At 49.3% G+C, this 10,039-nt stretch overlaps 1 long non-coding RNA gene across 2 annotated transcripts; it reads right to left on the bottom strand.

Annotated features, from left to right (window-relative positions):
- Positions 1 to 8: 8 nt before the first annotated feature.
- On the bottom strand, positions 9 to 9,536 carry LOC115083597. Of its 2 annotated transcripts, none has more exons than XR_003854363.1 (3): positions 9,341 to 9,533; positions 1,489 to 1,630; positions 9 to 71 (listed from the first exon to the last, which is right to left on the bottom strand). It is a non-coding gene; the product is annotated as an uncharacterized LOC115083597 (long non-coding RNA). The 2 variants fall into 2 exon arrangements; XR_003854364.1 differs by having other exon boundaries at positions 12 to 71; positions 1,465 to 1,630; positions 9,341 to 9,536.
- Positions 9,537 to 10,039: the final 503 nt, after the last annotated feature.

A 10,039-nucleotide genomic window follows, 5' to 3' on the forward strand; every position in this document is an offset into this window, starting at 1 on the left:
TGCCCTTCATCTAAATACCCCCACTCCTCCTGGGAGAAATAGACAGCGATGTCCTAAAACGTCACCGGCACCTGAAACACAAACCAGAAACACTCAGGGACACGTGGAGGGGCTCAGGATGCATTAGATCTCAGCTGGATTTATTCTCCTAACATTTTATCATTGAAAAGAGGGCACCAGGACCCCTCTTCCCCAGGAAATGCCAGATTTGTTCCCTCTGTGTTGCCCTCCATAGACCCCAAGGTTTTCAAATCAAACTGGAAAACATTCTCTAATACCAGAGACAGAGAATATGAAATGTCATTGCGTGGATAAATCACATTATAATAAAAAGGAAGCTATAGGAGCATTATCCAGAACATCAGGAACATCTGGTTCTATTCCATCAGGAGGACTCACTGTGCTAAATCCTAACAGGGCAGGAAGAGTTTGGTGTCCTGGGCAGTGACATATCTCCCATTGTGATGTACAAATTCTGTATTCAGGGTGTTGAAACCATGGGCACATAGGGATTGTGCCCCAAATCTCAAAGAGCTGTTTGGTTTCCTTCTCTGCAGGGCAAAGGAAAGGAAAAATTATTACTTACCTGATAATTTCCTTTCTTCTGCATTCTAGCAGGTCAATCCACAGAAATGGGTTATGCACCTCTACCAGCAGATGGAGACAGAGTAAAAGCTGACGTCAAGGACATATAGTCCTGTCCCGACCTCAGCCCACAAGTATTCTCTGGAAAAGCCAAACTGTAGACAAACTGATTATACTTGAAAATAAATTAATCCAAACAGAGAGGATATATAGAATTATTAAATTCGTTTTATATCACTATTTCAATAACAAATTATTAGGAACAACACCATCAGTAATAGTGCAAATATGATTTAATCCATCGCCTCTCGCCACGCAATGGGCCGCAGGCAATTTCAGCGATTAGTCAAGCACTAGGTATATAATCATTTGGTGTAGTTCCGAATCTACTCAAAATATTTTATTCAATTAATTTAAAACCGTTATTTTATTATTTTTATTTTTACCCCCAAAAATATATTTACTAAATCCTAAGATTTACAAATTTGTGTTCTAATACCACTATCACCATAGGTTTTACTTTAATTTCAAACCTGTCCCTGTCATTATTACTCTGGTTTTTATTGTATCATTAAATCCTAAGATTTATTATACTTAGCCCCACTGTAGACTTTTAATTCAACACTGTCCCGACATGGGCCATGTTTTGACTGTTTCCAGTCTTCTTCAGGGGATGCCTTGTATCTTAATTTCAACTTCTAAATCAATTTTGCCTTTCCAGCGCTAGTCATTCAATTTGACCTAGGACACATAAAGTAAAATTTAAATTCTAAAAGATTAAAAAGTCTTTCACCACAAGTACACAGGACACCACACCCTTCCTAAAAAGTCTCACATCTTTAAACAAACCTTATCCCATTTCACAGTGTAATTTCCTACCTTTAAAGAGATTTTACTACTCACAAAATCATTTCTGCTGGGTTTTCATTTGTGCAGTAATGGCGCATCGGCGTTCAAATTCGTATCTTCACTTCCTGCTGTTGACTATACCCGGGTTCAATCCCCGGCTTCTCCACCATTGCTGAATGTACTGATGGTATTTCTGCTAAAGGAAAAATACCAGAAAATACCAGAGATCTTGAATGCCAAGCTCTAAAGGAAAAGTTATAAACTATTCTTGCAGGACTTCAGAGATAACAGCAGAATCAACAGCGTGAGACACAGAAGGGGCAGGAGGAGACAGCACCAAGGGTACGCAGCAGTTAATCTGTGGGAAGGAATGCGAAGGGAGAGATGAGATAAGGGGGAGACAAAGCAGAGAAGCATAATAAATTTTGTGGTGTGAAATGTGCAAGCGGGAGCCAGATGGCTTGCTGACTTTGCTTTTTAACCTATATAAGTAGAGCTGATAGTAGCAGTTTTTTTTCCTTAAGAAAAGACGTTCCTGCGCCAGAGATGTGCTATACACATTATGTGAGTATGTAATACTTTCTTTCGCTTTCTGTATATCCATTTGCTCATGTACAGTATATGAATGATATATAATAAAGAATAGTAACGTAAAATGGTATCAGAGTTGTTCTTTTAAACATTTTTAAGTTGGGCCCTTTTTTAACACTGCCAAGGTATTTATGCATCTCCCCCCCCCCCCCCCGGAAATATCAGCTGTCAATCAACTTTAAAGGGATCATTCTTCAAAAAGCTTTATTTAAAATACCGACCAGTCAATTTCTCTATTTAACCCACTAGGGGTTACTGTTTGGAAATAATTAATCCATTTCTGCTCCTTTTGTAAAAGGATTAAATCAAAATTCCTACCTCTCTGTGGACGTTTTGGTTGTTCTATAACAGCAAATCTGAATTCAGAAAACTCATGTCCTTCTGTTACACAATGTTGGACCAGGGGCACTTCAATCTTTTGTCTTACTATGGAGCTCCTGTGCTCAATCCTTCTCGTCCTCAAACATCTTTCTGTTTTACCGATGTAGAGTAAAGGGCATGGGCACCAAATGCCATAAACAACCCCCACTGCAGAACAATCAGTATGTGTCCTGAATTTAAACATGCCCCCTTTAAAAAAAAAAAGGCAATGTTTGTCCACTGAAGGACTGCTTGCACACCCAGCACCTGTTACACGGATAATGTCCAATGTCTCCCAATTCTTCTTATATCATCAGTAAAATTTGAATGTACAATATTATCACGGATGTTTTTACCCCTTCTGAGGGCAAATCGAGGGCCATTATTAAATATGTGGTGTAGGCTCAATACATGCCAGTGTCGCTGAATACTGTGTTGTATCCGATAGACTTGGGGAGAGTATGGCAAAATGCAAATCATCCTATCACTACTATTTTGTCTCTGTGATGGCTTCAGAAGTGATTCACGATTTGCCCACCGAGCCCTTTTGTAAGCCTCTTTCACCACATAAGAAGGATACCCCCTTGCACAAAAACTCTGTTTCATTTCTTTTGCACATATTTTATATTCGTTTACTGTAGAACAGACTCTCCTAAATCTCAAAAACTGTCCCATCGGGAGATTGGAACGTAGGTGTTGGGGGTGGCAGCTCTCGTATCTAAGTAGAGTGAATTACTTCTGAAGCCATCACAGAGACAAGATGGTAGTGATAGGATGATTTGCGTTTTACCATACTCTCCCCAAGTCTATCGGATACAACACAGACTGCCAACAGGAAGGCTGTCTTCAAAGTTAATAGTCGGAGAGACAGGCCGCAGAGAGGTCTGAAAGAGGTTCCTGCTAGGAAATCAAGGACCAGGTTGAGGTTCCAAAGAAGCACCGGCCACTTTAGGGGTGGTCGGATCTGCTTGACTCCTTTCAGAAAGCAGGAGACAGAGTGAGAGGCTATGCTGCTGCTCTCGCTCTTGGTTCCGTAGCATGACAATGCGGCCACCTGTACCTTGATGGAGTTGAGAGACAATCCCTTCTGTAGGCCGTTCTGCAGGAATTCCAAAATCACAGGAATTCTGACTGAGCGTGGTATGATGTCACGGTCCTCGCACCAGGCTTCGAATACTCTCTAAATCCTTATGTATGTTAGGGATGTGAAGAACTTGCGTGCTCGGAGTAGGATGTCAATCACTGCCCCCGAGTATCCGCTCTTCCTTAGGTGAGTCCTCTCAATGGCCATAAGAGAGAATCGAGTTGGATCCTCGTGGAGGATCGGTCCCTGTTGGAGCAGGTCTCTGTGTGGAGATAGTGGGAGTGGGCTCCCTGTTAGCAGTCTTCGCATGTCTGTGTACCATGGTCTTCTTGGCCAGTCCGGGACCACTAGAAGTACTGGTCCTCTGTGGTGTTCTATCTTGTGAATGATTGCGCCCAATAGGGGCCACGGCGGGAAGGCACATAACAGAGTCTCCTGTGGTCAGGTCTGTATCAGGGTATCGATTCCTTGGACTGGGGTTCCCGCCTGCGGCTGAAGAAGCTGGGGACTTGGGCGTTGGACCGGTTTGCCAGGAGGTCCATGGTTGGAATTCCCCAACGGTTTACTATCAATTGGAATGCTGTGGTAGACAGCCTCCATTCTCCTGGGTCTAGACTTTCTCTGCTGAGGTAATCCGATGTTGTGTTTCCCGGCGATGTGGATGGCCAAGATCTCTTGGAGATTCACTTCAACCTATGACGTTAGGAGGTCTATTTCCAGGGACACCTGTTGGTTTCTGGTTCCTCCCTGATGGTTGATGTAGGCCACTGTTGTAGCGTTTTCCGAGATTACCCTGAGTCTCGGATTCTGTGACTGAACCGTAGGCAGGCTAGTCTGACTGCCCAGGCTTCTAGGCGATTGATGTTCCATCCTGACTCTTCTGTGTTCCATTGCCCTTGGGCGGTTAGTTCCTGGCAGTGTGCTCCCCATCCTCGTAGGCTGGCATCCGTGGTGAGCAGGATCCAGGTTGGTGAAGATAGGCTTGTTTCCTGGCTCAGATGGCCTTCTTGTAGCCACCATTGTAGTTGGGCCCAAACTCTGCCCAGGAGCTGGCGACGTACGGTGTAGTTCTGGGACAGTGGATTCAATCATTATAGTAGTGAGCATTGTAGAGGTCTCATGTGAGCTCGTGCCCATAGCACTACTTCCAGTGTGGATGCCATAAGGCCGAGGACTTGTAGGTAATCCCATGCTGTGGGGCGAGGTTCGCTCAACAGGGTTCATAACTGGCTCATCAATCTCCTGGTCGGTGTCAGGATGACCTTGTCTTGTTTGGTGTCAAACCGGACTCCCAAGTATTCTAGAGATTTGGAGGGCTGCAGACAGCTCATTTGTGTTGACCACCCACCCGAGGCTCTCCAGTAGTTTTGACTCAGTTGGCTGCCTGGAGACTTTCCTCTGGGGATTTCGCCCTGATCAGCCAATCGTCTAGGTAAGGGTGTACAAGGATTCCTTCCTTCCTCAGTGTTGCTGCCGCCACCACCACTATGATCTTGGTGAACGTCCGGGGTGCTGTGGCTAACCCAAATGGTAGTGCCCAGAACTGGTAGTGATGGTCTAGGATCTTGAAGTGTAGAAAAACGATGATACTCTTGATGGATCGGAATGTGTAGGTAGGCTTCCGACAGATCCAGGGATGTGAGGAACTCTCCCGGTTGTATCGCACTTATTACATAGCATAGGGTTTCCATGCAGAAAAAAGGAATCTTCAGGTGACGGTTGACCGACTTGAGGTCCAAGATGACTCTGAACGTTCCCTCTTTCTTGGGGATGATAAAATAGATGGAATAATGCCCAGTATTTATTTGTTGTGGAGGCACTGGTGTTATAGCCTCTAGGGCTAGCAATCAGGTCAGTGTAGCTTCCACTGCCATCCTCTTGGAGGGGTTGTGGCAGGGGGATTCCACAAACATGTCCGGGGGAGGGGGGGTGTAAATCCAGGTAATATCCCTCTCGAGTGATGGTTAGGACCCACTTGTCTAAAGGTATCTCGACCCATCTTTGGTAGAATAGGGCAAGTCTGCCCCCTATGGCTTCTTCCTTTGGACAGGTCAGCTGATTCTCATTGTGGGATGCGACTGGGGCCTGGGCCCGAGCTGGTTCCCCTTTTGTTGTGCCTGTTCCGAAAGGACTGGTTTCTGCTTGAGGGACAAGGCGCTTGATATGTGTTTCTGTATGGGTTGAAGCGCTGCAATCCTCTACCCCTGGAGGTTCGGGGGAAGGGTTGCTGGTTTCTCTTATTCCTGTCCTCTGGTAGCCATGGCAGTGGGGACTCGCCCCATTTGTTGGCTAGTTTATCTAGTTCGCTTCCGAACAGGAGGGATCCCTTGAAGGGCATCCTTGTGAGTCTTGTTTTGGAAGAAGCGTCGGCCGACCAGCTCCAGAGCCTGAGTTGACTCCTGGCTGCCACGGCTGATGACACTCCTCTAGCTGCAGTGCGCACCAAATCGGAAGCAGCATCTGTGAGGAATGATACTGCTGGTTCCATAGCTTCCCCAGGAGTGTTGTTACTGGTCTGTGATAAGCAGGCGCGTGTCATCATGGCACAGCAGGTCGCAATCTGTAGAGACATAGCGGAGACGTCAAAGGACTGTTTGAGGATGGATTCCAGACGTCTGTCTTGAGCATCCTTGAGCACTGCTCTTCCTTCCACTGGGATCGTAGTGCGCTTCGAGACCGCGCAGACCATGGCATCCACTTTCGGGCATGTCAGTAGGTCTTTGGCCGCTGGTCCAGAGGGTACATGGCTGCCAGAGCCCGTCCCCCTTTGAACAGACTCTGGGGCATCCCATTCCAGATCAATTAGCTGCTGGAACAGAGGGACAAGGCGTAAGGTCTGACGGAGTCCCTCTAGCAGAGGATTCGTCTTAGGTTCCCCCGAGGCACTTGTGCCCGGGATAGCAAGTTACTTCAAGCTGTGCGTGACCAAGTCTGGAAGCTCGTCCTTGGTGAAGAATCTGTCCCCAGAAACAGTTCCCCTTCCACCAGGAGTTCTGATTCCTCCTCTGAGTTGTCCGTGTCCCCGAAGGTGGGGCTTCTTGGCAGTGGAATCACTTCCCTGGGCCTGGAGCGTCCCGGAGTGTTGAGGTCCTCTGGTGGAAGTTGTGGCAGTATTATTGGAGGCTCCGGCTGCATGTGAACAAAGGTATGCAGGCCTTTAAAGAATTCCACCCAGGAGATAGATGCTGGGTCTAAACTATGAGGCACTGTGTCCCTGGGGGGTCCCGTTTGAGGGAGGGCCCCACTGGGGGTCGCTAGGTCCGGGGTACTGAATGATGAGATAGAACCCAGTACCGGCTGGGGGTGTCCCTGGGCAGGATCCCCCAGGGCCTCCTCGCACTGAGTACACAGGGCGGTGGCCTCCTCATGTTGTGCAGCTCTGATGTGGCATGCTGGGCAGAGGCCCTGAGCCTTGAGCTCCTTTTCCGGTGGTGCTATGGATTTGTGCGCGTAAATACTGTTATGCGCTCTGGTGCGAAGTTGTGCGTGTAGATTTGGCGTGCGCTCAGGATGTGCGCGCTGTTGTGCGCCTGGCACAGTGAGCGCGTTATGTGCGTCTCTTGTGCGCACGGTACTTGAGCGTGTATGTTGTGCGCCTCTGTGTGCAAGGATCGAAGCGACGGGTAGAGCAGCGAACAGATCAAAATGGTGCCGGCGACCACGCGGACAATATCGACCACCTCGGGGGGGTCTCTATGTGGGAGGACCCTTGGATATGACCGGGGTCTAGCCGTGCTAGGGCAGATCAACCCGGTGGCACTGGTCCCAGCTGGCGACCTGTGCAGCTCCTCGACCTTCAGAGACCGAGACTTTAAAAAGATTTCTACCTTACCTTGTCTCGGCATTTCCTGGTTTCGTTCCGGGCGGTCTCCGGCTGCGGGGGCAGAGGGAAAATACCTTCATCGCCGCGCTCGAGGTTGCACCCGCTGCCTCTCAGCCTCACCCGAGTTCGGGTGCTAGGTCCCCTCTGAGGGTCAGCCGCCAGACTGAGGCTTACCTCCGAGGGATCGCGGAAATCACCTTGGGAATTCTCAACTGGGGGAGGGACCCGATGGGTGTCACCGCAGGAGAGCGGGGCTCGTCTGTAGAGGTAAGATTTCTTCTTATTTTGGTTTTTCTCTGGTAAATTTACTCTAACGCTGTGAGAGGGTGCATAGAGTCCCTAACTGCTATGGAGATGGAAAATAATGAAGAGCTGCACTTCCTGCAGGGGTATATGTACTAGGGGCTGACGTCAGACTGAAATCTGATCCGTCTCCCAACTGCTATCAGGAGTACACTATACCCATTGGTCCTGAGTCCATCTCCCAACTGGTATCAGGAGTACACTATACCCATTGGTCCTGAGTCCGTCTCCCAACTGCTATCAGGAGTACACTATACCCATTGGCCCTGAGTCCATCTGCTACACGCAAGGAAATGCAAGATTTTTTTTTTTTAATTAGCTTCACCCACAAAGAGAACGAAGCAAAAATCCCCAGGGGGAGACTTCCCTGGTGAATCCAGCAACAGGCAGGAGGGGACCTCAGGGCACAGAGAGTGAGCCAGTCCCCTGGCTATCAGGGGCCCCAGAAACAGCCAGGAGTAACTAACCCCCCATTCGCCCAGCTCGACCCAAGGGATGGCAGCCACCGGAACCTGTCACCTCGGGGAGCTGCAGCACTTCTCAAACTTCCAGATCAGTCAGGAGTGCAGGTTTGCACCTCTACCAGAGAATACGGAGGGACTGCAGGTGGCACTCTCGGTTATGTAGCAGTGCCTCAAGGGTTTGTTCTCTGTCTCCATCTGCTGGTAGGGAGGTATAAACCCACCGGTCTGGAATGATCTGGGTACGTCCAGGAAAGTTGCATCAACAGTATAAAGGCTTACAGGATAAGGGTAGTAACCGCTGCACCAGCAAGTTACCCCCATGCACTTTTCTCCTTTCTGGCCTACAAAAAATAAAATAAAGAACAAACTACACCCAGGAAAAGTTATCTGGGTCACTACAGGACAGGGATTTCTCCAATCAGACTAACTTTACCCAGGCAGCACTGAATATCAAGTCTCTCCAGCTAAAATTTACCCTACCCAGAGCACCTCCACCAGCTAAATTTTCTACAAATAATGAGTTATGAGCAACCCAAAGTTTCACAGGAGAGTAGGGGGAGAAATTCCTATCTCCAGTTTTGTAAAGGCAACTAGAAAAGTACCCAGACAAGCCCTTGGGAGCATCAAACTCTCAGTGTAAAAAGGCAAAGGTGAGAGGAGGAGGCAGAGGGGGAAGGTAAAGAAATCACAGGAAGCAGAAACTGAGAGGGTCCTTAAGCAGGAGGAGCTGCTGCTGCTGTATGAGGGGGAGAAGCAGGAAGAAGAGCCTGAGCGGATGCAGAGAATAAGGAGCCCAAAGAATGGATTCAGTGAGAGGCTGGGGGGATGGGAACAGTCCCAGGCTGCATCCCCTGCCCCCCTCCTACCTGCTGAGCAGAAAGCCCTGCAGCCATTCTCCTGCCCCTTCTCCAGAGCAGGATTTCCAGCCCTGGCTCCCTCCCTGCACGGTCCCTGGGGTGGGGGATGGGAATCAGTCCCAGGCTGCATCCCCTGCCCCCCTCCTACCTGCTGAGCAGAAAGCCCTGCAGCCATTCTCCTGCCCCTTCTCCAGAGCAGGATTTCCAGCCCTGGCTCCCTCCCTGCACGGTCCCTGGGGTGGGGGATGGGAACAGTCCCAGGCTGCATCCCCTGCCCCCCTCCTACCTGCTGAGCAGAAAGCCCTGCAGCCATTCTCCTGCCCCTTCTCCAGAGCAGGATTTCCAGCCCCGGCTCCCTCCCTGCACGGTCCCTGGGGTGGGGGATGGGATCAGTCCCAGGCTGCATCCCCTGCCCCCCTCCTACCTGCTGAGCAGAAAGCCCTGCAGCCATTCTCCTGCCCCTTCTCCAGAGCAGGATTTCCAGCCCCGGCTCCCTCCCTGCACGGTCAAGGTTTTCAGCTTCCGGTCTCAGCACCACGTTCGGTACAGGGAGCACCGCCCCCTTCCAGCAGGAAGTGACATCAACCAGGAAGAGGAAGTGGGAACTGCAGCCGCTGCACAAGGAGCTTTCCCGTCGATAGCAGGCTGAATTAGCCCTGCTGTCATGGGACTGCCTGTCAGGCCCGGGAGGCGGAGCTTCCTAAGCTATGTCAGAGCTTTGCTCTGAGGCTGCGCGTGGGTTCCCGCGCCGGATTAACAGTTCTCCTCAGTCTGTTTTTCCGCGCGCGGGATCGCCCGCGGAGCTTCTATCCTCCTCAGGAAACATCAGTAAATAAAAAAAAAAAAAAAAAAAAAAATGTCTGACAAACAGCGAACGCCAAGACCATCGGGATTTAAACCGTGTGAGTGCGGTAAGGTGATGTCTATTACGGACACACACTCCTTATGTTATCGCTGCTTAGGGACAAATCATGATGCTGATAATTGCCCTGCCTGTGGGCGTATGTCGCCAAGAGCACAGAGGATGAGGGCAGAGAAAATTAGACTGTTGACACACCTCCGGGAGTCAGCAAATCTATTATCTGACACAAAATCTTCTCCGGGTCCGGGAACTGTTCCTCCT

This window comes from Rhinatrema bivittatum, chromosome 2 (assembly GCF_901001135.1).
Source record: "Rhinatrema bivittatum chromosome 2, aRhiBiv1.1, whole genome shotgun sequence".
NCBI classification, from domain to species: domain Eukaryota; kingdom Metazoa; phylum Chordata; class Amphibia; order Gymnophiona; family Rhinatrematidae; genus Rhinatrema; species Rhinatrema bivittatum.